The sequence below is a fragment of the Saccopteryx leptura genome, chromosome 3 (assembly GCF_036850995.1).
Source record: "Saccopteryx leptura isolate mSacLep1 chromosome 3, mSacLep1_pri_phased_curated, whole genome shotgun sequence".
In the NCBI taxonomy this organism is placed as follows: Eukaryota; Metazoa; Chordata; class Mammalia; order Chiroptera; family Emballonuridae; genus Saccopteryx; species Saccopteryx leptura.
Genome location: NC_089505.1, coordinates 261741223 through 261760462, shown reverse-complemented (window position 1 = coordinate 261760462; position 19240 = coordinate 261741223). Strand labels below are relative to the sequence as shown.

The window sequence follows — 19240 nt, the reverse complement described above, 5'->3', positions numbered from 1 at the left end:
GATCACCAAGCTGGGCTAGACCTGGGAAAGAGCACGGACAAAGACAGAAGGCCAGGGTCCTTGGGTGGGGCTAATGATGGAGGTGGGAGAAAATTAATACCTGCATCAGCATCCCCTCTCTCTTGGTGTTTCCATAGCAATGAATGCAGTTTTGGGTGGGGGGAGTGTGTGGGGGGCGGTACAGCAGGAGACCAAAGCCATCTTCGATGTTTGCCCCTTCAGCCTGAGCATAATAACAACATCCTATATCTTTCCAGTTTCTTAACATTGGTGTTTTCCCAGCCATGAAAAGTAAATAAACAAAAAGGATACTTTGCTTGTTTGAAAGATGAGGAAATTGAGAGAAGGTTGGGTGGGGATGTTGAATATTAAAAACGCAGGTTTTCTGACATGCAGTTCCATGCTTGTTTCTCCATACCATTTTGTCCTGATCATATAGTTGTGCAGACTCAAATAATGTCTTTCCTTCCCATTTATGTTGTTCTGAGTTTCAGCCTCTTTGTTCGTAAAATGGGACTCACTACTTTTGTGGGAGGACTGAGTTAGATAGATCTGTAAAGAGTGTTTCATGAAGTAGTAGCTAATGTTGCTATCAGATAAGTATAGCTCACTTGCTACCTGGGAGGAGGCTAAATTGCTGGCATCCCTTTTTAGTGTTTCCTCCAATGAACTTCAAGAGTTGTGAGATTTTGTATCCAATTGTATATTATTGGTTAATAATTTTTTTTGTTATTATCAAAGGCATTTATGGCTGTCACTTAGAGCTTCTGATTAGCAATTGCATCAAAACTGACTGGATTTAATTGCAATAAAAGCCAAGAAACCTGATACTTCGAGAGTCCCTTCATCCTCATCTAAGTAAATATATTTCCTTCAGGTTGTTTGAAGTATCTAAAACATCTTGCTGATCTTTAGCACCGTCATTGAAGAATCTGGACATAGTTGAGCTCTTACTTTTCAATGAATAAGCCAAACCTTATTATTATCATCTGAGTGAGTTGACATTTTGTGTGTGATCTAATTCAATTTATGAATGTTACAATTTTTTTCCATCACATCATGGGAAATTGGTGTGGTCCAGAAATAATAAAAATGAATTCATTAATAATGAAACTGAAGATGAATTTTTAAGATACTACCAGAAGTTATTAAGTAACAGGCATACCAACATTTCAGATATTACATTCTGATATACTACAAGAACTTAATTATTTTTTATTTGTTGTCATTAAAGTCCAGTTAAATTATAACTTTTAATAGTTTTTATTATTTTTTAACCCTTCACCCATGTAATTTTTATACCAGAAAGGAAAAAAAATATTTTTAGTATTATGTAGAGAAATTAGATCTTTCATAGCCAAGTTTAGCTGTGACAAAGGAAAATTATAAAAGATATTGAAAAAGACAAGTTTGTATAAACTCATCTCTTATTTGAAAAGATATGTCACAGAGAGAACAAGTTGAGTCTTTTAAATATTATTGGGTCAGGCTAAAATAATTTCATTGTGAGAACATTTTCCTCCTCTGTGTGCAGTCTAAGTACATATTTTGTGCTCTTAGGAATAATTTTCCAAAGCTGTGTGAAGAATGTAGCAATAAAATCTAATAAGAATTATGGCTCATGAATTGAATGACATCAGCACCCTTTTAATCCTCCCAAACATGAAAACGTTTTCTCCTCCTAAATTAGATTTCTTAACTCTTTGTTTCTAAGGAAATAAGCTGAGCTCTGCTATTCCTTTGGCAAAGTAAGAGTTAAAGGAATATGTTTCATTTTATTGTTAATTCTTATGCTTATTAAGATAATCACTTCAGAAAAGAAATGTATACTAGACATTTTTTATGAATACATACTATTTTGTCCAATTTTTTCATCTATTATTGAGCATCAGAAGATCTTTTGAGTTCAATGTTCCAGCAATAATGTCTTGTTTTCTTTAAGCCAGTGGCTCTATAATTTGAGTGTGAAACAGCATCACATGGAAAGCTTGTTAAGACACAGATTTCGGGGGCTCATTCTTAGAGATTCTGATTCAGGAGGCCTGCAGTGGGTGTGAGAATTGGCATGTCTCATTGGTTCCCTTGTGATGCTGATAATGCTAAATGGAGATCATCCTTGGATAACAACTGCTTTTTGCCATTTTAACCTTCTTATTTTACAATTTAATTTTTGGGGATTCAATCATCATGAGGCATGTACATACCCTTGGTTTAGAAGAAGCTAAAGTGCAGTAAGTTAGCAATAGGTTGGTTATTTGGCCTCCAGATTTATGTCGAGTTCAACAACTGCATACAGAGAAGTATGACTGTGAAATGGTTTGTTGCTTGAAGATGTCAGACTGTAGAATCTCTACGGGTAAGTGTGTGAGTTCTTTAGTGACATCACATTTGCCTGCAGAGATTTTCCAGTCTGCCACTTTGAAGTTGTATTTAAGTTGGAAAAAAGTTGTCTTCTTTTTACAGTGATCTTTTCAGAACTGCTAAAATTTAAAACTGTATCTATCTAAGGTTAAAATTGAATGGGATAAAAGAGTACTAGTTGGGGTTTAGATAGACTAAATGAGAATGGATACTCTAATTCCGCCACACATCCCACGGAGAATAAAGGAAAATAAGAAAAGCAAAGCTTACCCACACCACCACCAATGTCGTTTGTAACAGTATTTTAGCTACTTGAAAGCCATATAGTCAATCCAAGTAAATATCCTTGAGTTTCAAGCATTTTTATCTAAAGGTCAGAATTTGCAATTGAGTTTCTCATTGTCTTTCTTAATTTACAGTTGTACCTAACGAATCACAAGAAAGATGAGTAGAATGAGAAGGTGTATTTCATACTTTATTTCCCCCTCTCTCTTCTACCTGGTTGCTGTTCTGGGATATATAACATCTGCTGCTAATTTTTAAAGTGCTGGAATTATGAAAAACTAGCAATAGTTATTTCAGAAGCTCAAGAATAACCTAATTTATGAGTACTGTGATATCGATATCTCTATACTATTTTTTTGTTCATTTGCCAGAATATATATATTTTTCCCTCAATGTTAACTATAAATTTATTTCAATATTTGACTGTAGCAGGGAGTTTGTGTATTTTCTTCTTTGTGTATCCCAGCACAGAGAACAGTTCTTGGCACATAATAGGTACAGTAAATAACATTTATTTACTGAGTGGACATTAATTTACTTAGGATTTATTTTTTGCAAATGCTTATTTACTATTAGAATGGCAATATATATACATCAAGCCTCATATTTTATTGATATCAGAGTGAATATATTTTATTTCAGACAGGATAAAAATAGAGGCATTTAAATATGGAAAATCTGTTTTTGGTAGTAAAGAATATTTCTATATTAAAGTAAGATGTAATAAAATTAAAAAATAATTTTAAATTAAAAATCATTTTCTTTACAGCCTTATAGTGTTATATTATGCCTTTCTTGCATGTAGTTTTATTTCAGATGATGAGTGTTTTAGTCTTGGATTATATCCAAATTTATGTAATAATGAAGAACAAAATTACTTTTGATTATGTTTATACTACACAATACAGTGTCTTGATTATCTGTTAATCTGCCATATACACATTCTTTGACCTCAAGATGACTTTAAAAGCATCCTTTTAATTGCATTCTGACTTTTGACCACAAATACAAATGTAACATTAAATCTCTCATAAGTGTGTGGAGGATATAACAGGTGGCCCTGATCTGTTGTGAGTGGAGCTAAAAAATGTGTTGAAATAATTGGAGCTTAGGAAGATAGAAAACATCTGGGCTACAAGGGAGACCATTTTCATGCTTTCTTAGTGCTTTTTAAATAGAAAGCTACAGCATTCTGGGTTATGTAGGGAAAAGTGGCTAGTGTTAGGAACTCTATGATCCTCATTTTGTTCATCTAAACTCAAGGGTGGGACTAATATACTTTGGTTATGGGGGAAAGAGAAGGCTTCTTATGCTTTTTCATTTTTCCTTTTCCAGTAATGCTTTCTGTTTTATGAATGCTTGCAGGGCTTAGTAAATAGTATTATTTGTTCTTTTGAAGGCAAATTGAACTTATGAGTGTTGGAATCATAGTTGTGATGCCCTTGATTGTTGATTTCTGGTTTCTTTGTTCCATGGTAAGGAATAATGGAACAGAGCTTTGGAATAGCATTATCATTTTAGCTCTACAACTAGGCTCTTTAAAGACATACTATCTATAGTTCAGGGCTCTCATTTCAATTGTTTTCTCTCATGGAACACATAAACTAATTACTAAAATTCTGCAGCATACCAAAAAAATATTTTCTGATCTGACAAAAAAATAGGTATAATTTTGATTCATTTACATCAGACGGTGATTGTTGTGTTGGTTGTTGTCATTTTTTTGTTTGTTTGTTTGACAATCAAAGTGAAAAGAGGTCAGTGCTCCTGACTAATTAGTCAAGCATTGGGTGTTTTAAAAATCCTTGCAGCAGACTCACTAAGGAAAAAAGAGAAAAGACTTGTATAAACAAAATCCAAAATGAAGAGGAGAAATCACCACAGATATCATAGATATACAAAGAATTATTGTAGAATACTATGTAAAACCATATGCCACCACAATGTAGAAGAAATGGATAAATTCTTAGAAAAAGTCAATCTTCCTAGACTGAGTCATGAAGAAGTAGATAGCCTAAACAGACCCATAGGCAGGGAGGAAATAGAAACAACTATCAAAAATCTACCAAAAAATAAAAGTCCAGGGCCAGACGGCTATACTAGTGATTCTATCAAACATTCAAAGAAGATTTGGTTCCTATTCTACTCAAAGTCTTCCAAAAAATTGAAGAAGCAATACTTCCAAACTCATTTTGTGAGGCCAACATAACCCTCATACCAAAACCTGGCAAGGACAACACAAAAAAAGAAAACTACAGACCAATATCTCTAATGAATACAGATGCTAAAATCCTAAACAAAATACTAGCAAATTGAATACAACAACACATTAAAAAAATAATTCATCATGATCAAGTGGGATTAATCTTGGAATCACAAGGATGGTTCAACGTACATAAAACAGTTAATGTAATACACCATGTCAACAAAACAAAGAACAAAAACCATATGAGCCTATCAATAGATGCAGAAAAGGCATTTGAAAAAAATACAACATCCATTTATGTTTAAAACACTCAACAAAATGGGTATAGAAAGAAAATATCTCAACATAATAAAGGCCATTTATGACAAACCATCAGCTAACATCATATTAAATGGCAAAAAGCTGAAAAACTTTTACTCTAAAATCAGAAACAAGACATGGTTGCCCACTTTCTCCACTCTTATTCAATGTAGTGCTGGAAGTTCTAGCCAGAGCAATCAGGCAAGAGAAAGAAATAAAAGGCATTTATATTGGGAAAGAAGAAGTAAAGGTTTCATTCTTTGTAGATGATATGATCCGATACATTAAAAACCCCAAAGACTCTACAAAAAGACTATTAGAAACAATAAACGAATACAGTAAGGTCACAGGATACAAAATTAATATGCCTTCTTATATACCAACAATGAAACTTCAGAAAATGAACTCAAAAAAACAATCCCTTTCATGGTTGCAACAATAAAAATAAAATACCTAGGAATAAACATAACAAAGAATGTAAAGAACCTATATAATGAAAACTACAAAACATTGTTAAGGAAAATTGAAAAAGATACAATGAAATGGAAAATTAATTTTTGTTCTTGGATAGAAAGAAAAAATATAGTTAAAATGACTATATTATCCAAAGCAATATACAAATTTAATGTAATTTCCATCAAAATTCCAATGTCATTTTTTAAAGAAATGGAACAAAAAATCATCAGGTTTATATGGAACTATTAGAAATCTCAAATAGCCAAAGTAATACTAAGGAAAAAGAACGAAGCTGGTGGCTTTACAATACCTGATTTCAAATTATATTATAGAGCCACAATAATAAAAACAGCATGGGTATTGGCAGAATAATAGACACTCAGACCAATGGAACAGAATAGAGAGCCCAGAAATAAAATCACATATATATGGTCAAATCATCTTTGATAAAAGAGCCAAAAACACACAATGGAGAAAAAAAGCCTCTTCAATAAATGGTGCTGGGAAAACTGGAGAACCATATACAAAACAATGAAACTCGACTACAGTTTGTCCCCTTGTACCAAAATTAATTCAAAATGGATCAAAAACCTAAAACAATAAATTACATAGAAGAAAACATAGGTACTAAACTCATGGACATTGGCCATAAAGAACATTTTATGAATTTGACTCCAAAGGCAAGGGAAATAAAGGCATAAATAAATGAATGGGACCACATCAGACTAAGAAGCTTTTGCAGAGCAAAAGAAACTGAAAACCAAACAGCCAACTAAATGGGAGATGATATTTTCAAACAACAGCTCAGATAAGGGCCTAATATCCAAAATATACAATAAACTCACAAAACTCAACAACAAACAAGCAAACAATCCAATAAAAAAATGAGAAGAGGACATGAACAGACACTTCTCCCAGGAAGAAATACAAATGGCCAATAAATATATGAAAAGATGCTCATCTTCACTAGCTATTAGAGAAATGCAAATCAAATTTACAATGAGATACCACTTCACACCTGTTAGATTAGCTATTATTAACAAGACAGGTAACAACAGTGTTGGAGAGGCTGTGGAGAAAAAGGAACCCTCATTCACTGTTGGTGGGAATGTAAAGTAGTACAACCACTATGGAAGAAAGTATGGTGGTTCCTCAAAAAATTAAGAATAGAATTACCATATGACCCAGTAATCCCTCTACTGGGTATATATGCCCAAAACTAAAAAAAACATTGATATGTAAAGACACATGCAGCCCCATGTTCATCTCAGCATTGTTCACAGTGGCCAAGACACGGAAACAGCTAAAATGCCCTTCAATAGATGATTGGATAAAGAAGATGTGGTACATATATACTATGGAATACTACTGAGCCATAAGAAATGATGACATAGTATCATTTACAACAACATGGATGGACCTTGATAACATTATACGAAGTGAAATAAGTAAATCAGAAAAAACTAAGAACTGTATGATTCCATACATAGGAGGGACACAAAATTGAGACTCATGAACATAGATTAGAGTGCAGTGGTTACCAGGGGGAGGGGTAGGGAAGAGAAGAGAGGGAGTGGGTTGGGGAGAGGAGGGGCATAAAGAAAACAAAATAAAAGGGGACAGAGGGCAATTTGACTTTGGGTCATGGGTAATCAAATGTTAAATAATCAAATGTTAAAATGATCTGGAGATGTTTTCTCTGAATCTATGTACTCTAACTGATCAATGTCACCCCATTAAAATTAATTGTCTAAATAAAATTTAAAAAAAATTAAATTAAAATTAAAAAGGGACTCCTATGAACCTTAAAAAAAATAATCCTTGCAGCATACTTGTTTACCATGGCACACCATCTGAAAATCACTGATGTAAAAAGAGATGCCTTTATAAATGAAAATATTTGATATATAAGCATTATTTGACATTAATTTATCAGTACAGATAAATGTATAAGACTGTGCACAGAATATATGAAAGGTGTAAAAAAACTGAACAACAGTACAGTTACATTTTGAAGACTCAGAAGGCTGAGAATTTGTAGTTCTCAACCCTAACTGCACATTAGAATCATCTTGGAATTTATAGAAAAGATGGGTTCCTATGTCCCGACCCAGACCTCCTGAATCTGAATCTCCAAGATGTAAATTTGAGAAGTCTCTACTTTTAAAAAACTAATTTATTTTTTTTTGGAGAAGTTTTAGGTTCACAGTAAAATTAAGTGAAAGCACAGAGAGTTCCCATGCACAGTAAGTCCATACGTAATGTTGTTGATATAAGTTTTGTGACTTTAAGTGAAATTTGTAAAGAAACCAATTTTACCATAGGCTAATAGATATTAACCATTACAGTATGATATGAAATAGTTTCACTATCCTAAAATTGTCTGTGCTCCTCATAGTCATCCTTCCCTCCCCAACCCCTGATCTTTTTACTGTCTTCATAATTTTGTCCTTTTCAGAAAGTCATAAGGTTGGAATCATACAGAAAGTAAAGTCTTTTCAGATTGGCTTCTTTCACTTAGTAATATGCATTTATATTTCTTCCATATCTTTTCATACCTTGATAACTCATTTCTTCTGGCACTGAATAATATCTTACTGTCTGGAGGTACCACAGTTTTTATCCATGTATCAACAGATAAAAGACTTTTGGTTGTTTCCAAACTTTGGCACTTATGCATAAGGCTACCATAACCAGACATGTAACAGGCTTTTGTGTGAACAAAAGTGTTCAATTTATTGTTGTAAATACCAAGGAACATGATTCTTCTTGCCCTAATACTTTGTCAGCATTTGGGGCTAGTGTTTTGGATTGTGGCTATTTTAACAGGTTTGTAATTGTCTCCCATTTTTTTAAATTTGCAATTCCCTAATGATGTTGAACTTTTTTTCATATGCTTACTTGCCATCTGTATTTCTTCTTTGTGAGATTAAAAAACAACACTGATTTTAAAATCTGATCATTTTTTATTGTTGAGCTTTAGAGTTTCTTTGCTTATTTTGGATATCAGTGCTGTATCAGCTGTGTCTTTTGCAAATATTTTCTCCCAGTCTGTGGGAAGAGCAGCAGTTTTCCATTTTAATCAAGTCCACCTCCTTATTTCATGGATTGTGCTTTTGATGTTGTATCTTAAAAGTCATACCCAAAGTCACCTAGGTTTTCTCCTATGTTACTTTCTAGGAGTTTTTATAGTCATATATTTTACATTTAGGTCTGTGATTCATTTTGAGTTAATTTTTTTGAAGGGTATAGGTCAGTATATAGATTAATTGTTTTTTGTATGTGGATGTCCAGTTGTTCCAGCACCAGTTGTGGAAAAGACTCTTTCTTTATTGTATTGCCTTTGCTCCTTCATCGAAGGTCAGTTGACTATATTTATGTGGATCTATTTATGGGCTCTCTGTTCTATTTCATTTTTCTATTTGTCTATTCTTTCAGCAATATCACACTGGCTTTATTACTATATACAGTGTGTCCATAAAGTCATGGTGCACTTTTGACCGGTCACAGGAAAGCAACAAAAGACGATAGAAATGTGAAACCTGCACCAAATAAAAGGAAAACCCTCCCAGTTTCTGTAGGATGATGTGGCCGCATGTGCGCATGTGCAGATGATGATGTAACACCATGTATACAGTGGAGCAGCCCACAGCCATGCCAGTTGAGATGTGGATGGTACAGAGGAAAGTTCAGTGTGTTCTGTGGCTCGCTAAATTTGAATCCATGACCAAAGTGCAACATGAATATTGGCGCGTTTATAACGAAGCACCACCACATAGGAATAACATTACTCAGTGGGATAAGCAATTGAAGGAAACCGGCAGTTTGGTGGAGAAATCCCGTTTTGGTAGGCCATCAGTCAGTGATGAATCTGTAGAGGCTATGCAGGGGTCCCCAAACTTTTTACACAGGGGGCCAGTTCACTGTCCCTCAGACCGTTGGAGGGCCACCACATACAGTACTCTTACTGACCACCAATGAAAGAAGTGCCCCTTCTGGAAGTGCGGCGTGGGCTGGATAAATGGCCTCAGGGGGCCGTAGTTTGGGGACCCCTGCATGCAATAGCTACCTAAGGAGCCCTAAAAAATCTGTGTGTGAGCCCACATCGAACTGCACTGAATAGCTATGAAACTGGGAGAGTTTCCCTTTTATTTGGTGCAGATTTCACATTTCTATCATCTTTTGTTGCTTTCCTGTGACTAGTCAAAGGTGCACCATGACTTTATGGACACATTGTATTTATAGAAAGTCTTGATGTTGGGTAGTGTCAGTCCTTTGATTTTGTTCTTCTCCTTCAATATTGACTTGGCTATTCTGGGTATTTTGACTTTCCATATAAACTTTATAATCTGTTTGTCAATATCCATAGAATAACTTCCTGGGGTTTTGATTGGGATTTTGTTGAATTTATAGGTCAAGTTGACAATATTTTTTTTTAAGTGAGAGGAAGGAAGATAAAGAGACAGACATGTGCCCTGACCACGATCCACCTGGCAACCCCCTTCTGGGGCTAATGCTTGAACCAACCAAGCTATTCTCAGCACCCGGGGCTGATACTTGAATTCATCGAGCCAATGGCTGTGGAGGGGAAGAGAAAGAGGAGGGAGAGAGAGAGAGGGAAACAGAAATCAATGGTTGCTTCTTCTGTGTGCCTTGACTGTGGATGGAACCCTGGATATCTGCATCCTGGGTTGACGCTCTATCCACTGAGCCAACCAGCCAGGGCCAACAATATTGAGTCTTTTTATTCTTGAACATGGAATATCTCTCCATTTATTTAGTTCTTTCTGGAAATCTTTCATAAGAGTTTTAGTTTTTCCCATATAGATCTTGTGCATCTTTTGTTGATTAATATTAAGTATTCACTTTTTTGGGGTGCTACTGTAAATGGCAATGTGTTTTTAAAATCAAATTCCACTTTCTCATTGCTGGTATATAGGAAAGTGAATGACTTTTGCATATTACCCTTATGTCTTTCAACCTTGCTATAATTGCTTTTTAGTTCCAATAATTATTTTGTTGGTTCTTTCAGATTTTTCTAGATAGACAATTATGTTATATGCAAACAAAGGCAGTTTCATTTCTTCCCTCCTACTCTGTATACTTTTATTTCCTTTTCTTGTCTTACTGTATTAGCTAGAACTTCTAGTCCAATATTCGAGAGTGTTGAGTGGGAACATCCTTGCTTTGTTTCTAAAGTTAGCAGAAAGCTTCAAGCTTTATATCATTATGTATGATATTAGCTGTAGACTTATAGAGCTGAGAAAGTTCCTCTCTATTCCTAGTTTCCTAAGTGTTTTTTATCATGAATAGGTGTAAAATTTTGTCAAATGATTTTCTGCATCAACTGATACAATCATGCAATTTTCTTTTTGCTTAGCCTGTTGATGTGATGAATGACATAAGTTGATTTTTTGAATGTTGAACCAGCCTTGGCTAAATCTCACTAGTCATGGTGTATAACTCTCTTTTACACTGGTTATTCAATTTGCTAATATTTGATGAGGATTTTTTCATCTATGTTCATGAGAGATATTGGTTTATTGTTTTATTTTCTTTTAAGTCTTAGTCTGGTTTTGGTATTAGGGTAATTCTGGCATCATGAAATAAGTTAGAAAATATTCCTTCTTCTATTTTCTAGTAGAGATTTAAAAAAATTGGTATAATTTCTTCCTTGGATGTTCTGTACAATTTACCAGTGAACCTATCAGTCTGGTGCTTTCTGTTTGGAAAGTTTTTAATTATTGATTTAACTGCTTTAGTAGCTATGGGTCATTCAGAATGTCTACTTAATTTTGTGTAAGGTTGGGAAGATCAGTCTATTTCATCTAAACTATCAAATATTTGGGCACAGAGTTATTCATAATATTCCTTTATTATCCTTTTAATATTCATGGAACCTGTAATGATGTCCTCCTTTTCATTTGTAATATTAGAAATTCGTGTATTTTTTCTTCATTAGTCTCACTAGAGGCTTATCGATTTTATTGATCTTTTCAAAGTACCAGCTTTTGGTTTTGTTGATTTTCTCCATTGATTTCCTGTTTTCAATTTCATTGATTTCTGCTCTAATTTTTCTTCCTCTTCTTTTGTTTACTTTAGATTTAATTTATTTTTCTTTATCTAGTTTCCTATGGTAGAAGGTTAGATGATTCATTTAGAGTTCCATTCTTTTCTAATACAGTTGCACAACATGGGTTTGAACTGTCCCACACAGTTAAAACTTGTGTTATTCAAGAGTGAACTGTATTTTCTATTTGAGGTAGGGAATTCCTATATGTGAAAGGCCAACTGAAGTCATACTTGGATTTTCAATTGTGTGGGGTAACTCCCCCCTCCACTTCTCCGTTGTTCAAGTGTCAACTGAATATACACTTAATGTTATAAATTTCTAAGTACTTTCACGGCATCCCAAAATTTTGAAAAGTATTTTCATTTTGATTAAGTTCAAAATATTTTTAGATTTCTCTTGAGATTTCTTCTTTAATTCATGTATTATTAGGAAGTATGTTGTTTTATCACCATGTATTTTGTGATTTTCCAGTTATCTTTCTGTTGTTCATTTCTGGTTTAATTCCATTGTGGTCTGAGAGCACATTTCTATTATTTTAAATTTGATAAGGTATGTTTTATATCCCATGTGAGCTTGAAAAGATTACTGTTTTTGGATGAAGTAGTATACAGATGTCAATTATTTTCAGTTGATTAATGGTGATATTATGTTCAACTATATCCTTACTGATGTTCTGGCTGCTGAATCTGTCCATTTTGTTTATTTTTGTTTGTTTGTTTACTTATTTATTTATTTTTAAATATTTCCAAAGTGAGAAGCAGGGAGGCAGACAGATGTACTCCACATGTGACTAACCAGGATCCACCCAGCATGCCCACTAGGGGGCAATGTTCTGCCCATCTGGGGCATTGCTCTGTTGCAACCAGAGCCATTCTAGTGCCTGAGGCAGAGGCCATGGAACCATCCTCAGCGCCTGGGGCCAACTCACTCCAATTGAGCCATGGCTGCGGGAGGGGAAGAGCGAGAGAGAGAGAGAGAGAGAGAGAGAGAGAGAGAGAGAGAGAAGCGAGAGGGGAAGGGGTGGAGAAGCAGATGGACACTTCCCCTGTGTGCCTTGGCCAGGAATCGAACCTGGAACTACCACATGCCAGGCTGACACTCTACCACTGAGCCAACCCGCCAGGGCCTGAATCTCTCCATTTCTGATAGAGTTTTAGTGTCTCTAACTAAAAAAAGCATATCATCTATTTCTCCTTGCATTTCTATTAGATTTTACCTCACATGTTTTAGTGCTCTGGTGTTAGATGCATATACATTAAGGATTATTATGTCTTCTTGGAGAATTAACCCCTTTATCCTTATGTAATATCCCTCTTTACCCGTGATAACTTTCTTTGCTCTGAAGTCTGTTCTGTCTAAAGTTAATATAGCTATATTTATCTTCTTTTGATTAGTGTTAGCATGATATATATCTTTTTCTATCCTTTTACTTTTAATCTATATGTATATCTATATTTAAAGTGGGTTTCTCTTGTAGACAATATATTTTGGGGTCTTATTTTTTTATATACTCGTAATAGTTTTTCTCTTTTAATTGGTGTATTTAGACTATATTTAAAGTGGTTGTTGGTGTAGTTGGATTAATATCTACCAAATTTTCTATTTTTTTTATTTCTTGCCTTTGTTTTTTGTTCCTATTTTTGTTTTTCACTTTTTCTGCCTTTTGTAGTTTTAATTGAGCATTTTATATGTTTCCATTGTCAACCATTTATTAGTATATCAATTATAATCTTTTTTTTAAGCTTTTATTTTTATGGTTCCCCTAGAGTTTGTAATATACATTTACACCTAATCCAAGTCTATTTTAAATAGCATTATGCCACCTCATAGGTAGTGTAAATAGTTTATAATAACAAAATATTCCTAATTCCTCCATGCTAGCCCTTGATTCATTGTTATAATTCATTTCACTTAAATATAAACATACATAATAATATACAGGTATACATAGAGCTATCTATATAGGTCTAGATATATCACACATAAGCATATGTAATTTAATTCATTGTTACTATTATTTAGAATAACTTATGTTAGGTCAATTAAGAATAAAAACATTTTTATTTTACTTTCACTATTTTCCATTCATTTTCTGATGCTCTTTATTTTAGATCCAAGTTTCTGGCTTATATTAATTTCCTTCTTGCTGAAGAACTTTTAACATCTCCTAGAAAGAAAAGCTCTTTGTTTTGCAGTAAATTTTCTCAATTTTGATATTTCTGAGAAAGTCTTATTTCTTCTTAACTTTTGAAGAAAGTATAATTTCACAGCTTTGGAATTCTAGGTTGATGTTTTTTTCACTCAACATTTTAAATATTTTATTCCACTCTCTTCTTGCTTGCAGGGTTTCTGAGGATAAGCCTAATGTAATTATTATCCTTGCTTCTTTGTATGTAAGGTAATTTATTTGTGTGTGGAGATTTTCTTGTAATTGATTTTCTAAATTTTGAACATGATATGCCTAAGTATAGTTTAATTTTGTTTTTCTTTCTTTTATCCTGCTGATATTCTCAGAGCTTCCTAGATTTGTGGTTAAATGTCTGATATTAATTTTGGGGAAGTATTCCATCATTATTGCTTCAAATATTGCTTTTATTCTTTTCTTTCCTCTACATCTGGTATTCCCATTACACATACTTTTTGAAGTTCTTGGATATTCTGTTCTGCTTTTACTTTTTCTTTTTTTTTAGGTTATTTTCCTCTTTACTTTTCATTTTTAGAAGTTTCTATTGTTATGTCCTCAAGCTCAGAGATCCTTTCTCTGCTGTGTTCAGTCACTAATTAACCTGTCAAAGGCCTTCTTCATTTCTGCTGCAGTGTTTTTTGAACTCTAGTATTTCTTCTTGATTTTTTCCCCTTAAATTGTGCATCTCTCTGCTTACAGTAGCCATATGTTCTTGCATGTTGTCTACTTTTTCCAGTAAAGCCTTATCATAGATTGTTTGGTGATGATAAGGTATGAGGGAGAGGAAGTGTTCTATAGTTATAAATTATATGGTGTCAATCTTTTGGTGAGCCTATCCCTCTGAACTGTGAACTTCACCAGTGCTTTTCAGCCTTCTCCCTTCTCTACTTAGGTGGTACAGGTTGGGGCTCTGATATAACCCTAGTCGCTTAGATCTCTGGTGAAATAGTTTTACCTGAGGGTGGGCCTTATAAAGAACACAATGCTCTGAGTATTTAAAAGTGATTCCCTTTTCCCTTGTCCCTGCTGGAAGCATGAGGACATTTTTCTCTGACATACACTGTGAGGATCTGCTTGAGTTCCCAGATGTAAGACTCACAGTGTGGAGATCTCTCTATGACTGAAGTTTTTAACTCTTGGACTTGTCCACCCTTAGCCTCCAGCAATTCATCAATTGCAGTTCAGGTTTTCTTTCCCTGAAATTGGTTTCCATGGAAGTTTATGCTCATGGGTTTCTACTTGAATAAGTTGTCATTCTCTGTATTCACTGTTTGTCCAAGTTTTGGGGTAGTGTTTTACCTTATGAACTCCTCCGATGAAATCTAAGATGAGTTTGATTTTTCAGTTTATTCACCTTGCTACTTATGGTTAAGATGGAATGATGACTCCTAAGCTCCTTATGTGCCACATGGGGAACTGAAAGTCTAGAAGTCTCTTTATTGAGATGAGTGTGATGATTGGATGAATTTGGAGCTCATTGCCTTTTAAACTTTTAAAAAGCAATGCCATCTTGTTTCAAAGAAAATCTATGAATTTATAAATTATAAAATAAGATTGGTAAAAGTGGGGTTGAAGTATGTGTTGGTGAGGAAGAAACCCAGAATTTTATCCTCTCAGATCCTTCCCCGATGGCAGCTCCAAATTGCCTCTATAGAGTCCTTCATTAACAAGAGTAAGCCAATGGTCTCTGAAAACTCTTAGTGTGCGGTGGGTTTATTTAAGCAGCCAATCAACACAAGGGGCACTGACTTCAGATATTTTCTCTGTAATTCCAGTGGAAAGTGAAGGGAGCAGGAATGTGATGCAATTGGAGTCAAAGTTAGAGTCTTGTTTGCTGTACAAAAAGACCATTTTGCAACTTGCCTCCTTTAAATGATCCTGCTGGTATAGGTTGTTATTTAGTTAACCCAGCCTAAGGGGATCTATTAAAGATGGGGGATTGCCCTGGTGATGAACAAATATGAGAAATAAATTTCCAGTGGGGCTGGGTTGCCTGCTGACTCTGATTTCCTGATGATCTATAACAATGGCTATTCACTAACAGCTGGTGCATGTCTCCCTCGGACAAAGCCACTGGAAGTGCAGGCGCTCAGATTGGTGAACCAGAACTGTTTCCTTGGCAACAGTTAACTAGCACGTGTTTTATTGTTTCCAACTGCTTTTCCTGGGGTATTTGCAGGTGGTGGGAGATGCTTTCTTAAAGAGGGGTCATAACCTCATGAACTTTCAGATGTTGCAACAAATTGGGGAACAAAACATTTTTTTTCCTTTCAAATATATTAAGTAAATCTTATTACATAGCATTTTTCAAGACAGATGCAGCCCAACAGCTTTTCAATTTTGCCATTATTTCCAGATGTTATCAATTTTAAAGTGAGAGTTCCATTCATGATCAGGAGGTAGGAAGTATTAATGATATGCATGGCAGCAGAATATTATTTTGGCTTTTTGAGGGTGTGTTTTGGTTCTATATTTTGCTATAAAATGTGAGGTCAAATGATAAAATATGAGTGTATTTTTTCAATGAGTGCCTTTCAATTGGCCTTTTAATGTTTTGTCTCTTTATTAATTAATTTAGTTCAGTGTTTTTCCCTCTGCCGGTAGTTTTCTTCTTCTTTTTTATGTGCTAGAAAATTTATAGTGTTGCTATAAAATACAAGACCAAAGATGATAAGACTTGATCATATTAAATTTTCTTCTATAGCTATTTGGCATACATTTGAAAGAATCAGCTAATTTCCAGATGGATAGCTCCCTCTTCTGTCTGGTTTAAAGAATTTGCACCTTCAGAAATCACAGATGGAAGATGTGTGGATTACAGAATTCTGTAGCTCGTCTGAAGGATGAATGTAGTTCTGTCTGTCAAATAGCAATTTATAAATTAAAATATGGAGGATGCTTCCACTGTAATAATTTCATTTAAAACAAAATCATCAACCTTGAGGTAAATGCTGGATGAAAATAAATGAAAGTTTTTTTAAAGTTAATATTGTACTTTATCTACAGATATCACTTAAAAGATACAGACTTGATCAGTCACTTGTCTGAATTCTGTTTGTAATACACTGACTTTGGTTAAATTGGCATCTGTCACTTGATGTACACAGAATTCTAACAACTCAAGGCTTCTCTTGAGCCTGATTTGCCAGGCCTTTCCTGGTGAGTGTTCTTCTTGAGTTTCCAAACATGCACCTACTATAAATTAGATCATTGGCATTCAAATGTTCTTCTTTGGGACCTTAGAATTTTTTTAAAGGCTTTAAGATTTTTACTTTGAGAAATACCTTTCCTTTGTTTCCTTGTGTCCAATTTAATCACTACAACAAGAATTGGGAATGTGCTCTGAAAATGAACACAGATAGATCTGTAACCTAAACTGATAACCATAGAACCAAAAGAGCTAATTAAACTATTTATGATGGTGAGGTTACTATATAAAGTCTTTGTTTTTAGAGACATGATGAGGTGATAAATTTTGACCATGAAGAGGAAAACATGGATTCATTCAGATTCATCCCTCTCACTTCCCTCCGTGGCAGTGTGTTGGGGATTATACAACCCTAACTATGTGACTATATATGAAATGAGCACTGTTCACAATTCTCTACTTTGCTTTTGTTGTGATAGACACACCTAGGGAACCTCTGAAAGAGGAACCCCATTTTACCTCTTCCATCCCTGTTGGTAACATGTCACCATAGTCTACCTTTTTAGTTTCATCAGAGGAATACAAGGAAAGTGTTGGATATAGTGGAATGAGAAATCAGAAAGCTATTCATTATCTTCACTTAGAGACATAAGCACACATTATATCCGTATCTCCAAGTAGGTGAAATAATACTCCAAGTAATAAAGTATAAGATAGTAAATCTCATTTGGAATGAAAGATCGTTGGAAACCACAGACCATGCGACACCCAATTCAACCTCCCTTTACCAGCACTGAGCCCAGAGCAAATAATGTAGTTGTCCTATTAGGGGTCCTACAGTTAAGTGGTGCTAGAAATGTTTTTTTTCTGGCTCCTATTTGCATGCTATTTTTCCCAGGCCTCACCCTTTGCAGTGGTCAAGGAGCTCTTCACTACTTGGCCGTGGCTGTGATTTCTTTCCTCTGCTAAGGGGGTAGACTCTTGCCTCCCATTTCTCAGATTTGCATCCCAGTGACTTACTAGCTGAGTGACTTTGCACTAGTTAACTAACTGCTCTGTGCTTCATTTTTCACTTCTATGAAATAAGGATAATAATAGTACATCTCTCAAAAAGTTAATACCAGTGATGCGTGTGGCCCAGTGCCTGGCACAGAGTAAGCACTTAAACATTGGCTATTGTTTTTATTATTGTAATTTTATGTTATTTTTTTAATCCAGTGTATGCTGTGGTCTTCATTTACTCTGCAGCATGCAATAATCACATTCTAAGACAACTGAAGGTTGTGTCCCTAAGTTCATAGCAGCATTATTTACAATTTTGCCAAAAGGTGGATGCAACCTAAGTGTCCATCTGTGGGTATCTCAATAAATAAAAGATAATATGTAAATACAATGGAATACTATTTGCCTTAAAAAGGAAGAAAATTTTGACACAAACAACACCATGGATGAACCTTGAGGACATTATGTTAAGTGAAATAAGCCAGTTACAATAAAGCAAATATTGCATAATTCCACTTGTGTGAGATGGCTAGAGTAGTCAAATTCAAAGAGTCAGAAGTAGAATGGTGGTTGACAGGGGTTGGAGAAGGGGACACTGGGGAATTTTTTAATGAGTACAGAGTTTTCAGTTTTGCAAGATGAACAGAGTTCTGGAGATTATTGTACCACAATATGAATGGACTTAACACAACTGACCTGTATATTTAAAAAGAGTTTAGATGGTAAATTTTATGTTATGTGTATTTTACTACAATTAAAAACTTTTAAAAATTAAATAGAAATAACTGAAGGGTTCAGTGTAATTAGAGCATATTAGTTAGATTAATTAACCCTGGACATTTTGACTTCTTGGCCCCAGACTTCTAGGCCAGTGCTATGAGTCTGAACCAAAATGATTTGGTGGATGGTTAGTGTATGATAACAGTTCTCAAACATCATCTCTGTTTTAGTTTTTTTTTTTTTTTCCCTAAGATTGCTGACTTTCTGGTAAGAATGGACTCAATTTCTAAAGCCTTATATATAGTTTATGAACTACAATGAAATTACATAAACATACTTTCCCCAGAGACACATGAAGAAACCCCACAGAGACTTTAAAAAATGCAAACACTTGAAAAGCAAATACGATTCAGCAAGTTTTTCATGAACAAAAACTCCTTTGGGAAGATGATATAGGCTGTTAGAAAGAAGGCTAGGAACTGCCTAGTGAACAAAGCAAGCAAA

General features: G+C 34.6%; 1 long non-coding RNA gene across 4 annotated transcripts in view; it reads right to left on the bottom strand.

Annotated features, from left to right (window-relative positions):
- Nucleotides 1-19240, bottom strand: part of LOC136397910 (uncharacterized) — a 71502-nt gene that overhangs the window by 39653 nt on the left and 12609 nt on the right. The window lies entirely within an intron of this gene.